Raw genomic sequence first — 1,914 nt, 5'->3', positions numbered from 1 at the left:
AGACCACTCCACCCCTTCCCACCACCATTAATAAGAACACACCTCCCCTTACCCAATCAATGATAAGACCACGCCACCCATGAGCCCACCCTCATAAGACCACGCTTCCCCTTACCCCCACCACCGAGAAACCACGTTTATTGTTTGACCTTGACCACGGTCATTACCCCACACCATCGTGAGACCACTCCTCCACTTCCCTCCACCATTTATAAGACCACGCCTACCCTTACCCAATCAATGATAAGACCACGCCTTCTCCTTACCCCCACCCTCATGAATGCGATCCTCCATTACCCCCACCATCGAGAGACCACGCCTCTCCTTACCCAATCAATGATAAGACCACGCCTTCTCCTTACCCCCACCCTCATGAATGCGATCCTCCATTACCCCCACCATCGAGAGACCACGCCTCTCCTTACCCAATCAATGATATGACCACGCCATCTACTTACCCCCACCATCGAGAAACCACGCCCACTGGGTGACCTTGACATTACCCCCACCATTGAGAGACCACGCCCATTGTTTTACACGCACCTCCCCCCGACCACGCCCACCCACCCAGTGGATGGGTAGGTGAAGGGGTGTGGCGGGGGGGGGGTGTTCTAGAACTCTCTAGTTTACCCTACTTACATGTCTATCAAAGTTTGTTTTTTTTTATTGAGTAACTCCATAACCATATTTTCATAGGAGTAGTGCTGTTAAAAGCCTTTTTTATCCTCACGATCCTGGACTACTCTCCTGAGGACACTAAGAGCTTCTACAATTTCTATGTTTGATGGGGATGCCTCGTAGTGCATTGGTTATCGCCTGATAACCGGTATATATGTCAAACTAATTGTTTCAAATAACCGATATGATGTTTCAATAATCCGATTTATTTTAAATGTTCTAATATACGGCCGTTCCGTCCCGAGACATTTTCTTTCAATAACGCGATTGTATCAATTATACGTGTTTCTAATAAGCGGCATCCACTGTATATCAGAATTAAGCTAGGTTTCTATTAAAACAAGAATTACATTGTAAAAGCTGGCGAGATTACACTTAAAAGTAAAAAATTTAGTCCTAAGACCACGACAGTTTTGGTTTTTTACCAAACGGAACATTATGAGTTAAATTATAATTTACATTACTAGACATATTATCATTTGACGTAGTATAGCTAATTGTAGATAAATCACGAGGACAAGACTTATTAATTTTAAAATTGTAGAAATCTAATATAAAAGTACAAAGAGTGGACTTGGTATTTATCATAAAAATATACATGCTCGTGCAAACCTAGTGTACAAGGCTGAACTATGAAAGTTGAAAAATTTGCTGAATCTTTGGTTGTCGATTGATATGTTTCCACAGAACCGGTTTTTTGGAATTTATTTGACCACAGATGGAACACCATTTTCATAATATATACGTAGATTTGTTTCACCTTGAGCTGTACGAGACAACACATCATTGTGACAAGCACGTAATAGTTGTCGTTCAAATTTGGTTTTAACCTTGACAAGATTAAAACCATTTTGGAATTGAGTACCTGACCCCTTAACCTGGTTATATGATACAGCAAAGATTGCGGTTCCTCTTTGTTAGTACATATTAGCTTAAGTGGGGGGCTAATACCTAGACGTAGTTTTGCGAAAACTGGCTAGTGATTGTGGATGAGTTCGTAGACGAGTTGTTCTCTTCAAGACTACTAATTTTCGGCTTAAGTAAATCAATATCTCTTTTGAGTATTATATTGTCTGCTTTGAGTTCACTCACTTGCTCAGAAACTTTTAATATTTCTGCTTTAAGTGTATTGAACTGCTAAGATTGCGAGTAAGAAAGTGCTTTATTCGAGGCGAAGACTTCAGCTTTGAAGGACAAAATATTTTGCATTAAATCTGCATTAGAAGTAGTACTTGA

This window comes from Daktulosphaira vitifoliae, unplaced genomic scaffold, assembly GCF_025091365.1.
Source record: "Daktulosphaira vitifoliae isolate Bord-2020 unplaced genomic scaffold, ASM2509136v1 Scaffold_1, whole genome shotgun sequence".
Lineage (NCBI taxonomy): Eukaryota > Metazoa > Arthropoda > Insecta > Hemiptera > Phylloxeridae > Daktulosphaira > Daktulosphaira vitifoliae.
Note: the sequence above shows the minus strand (reverse complement) of the source record.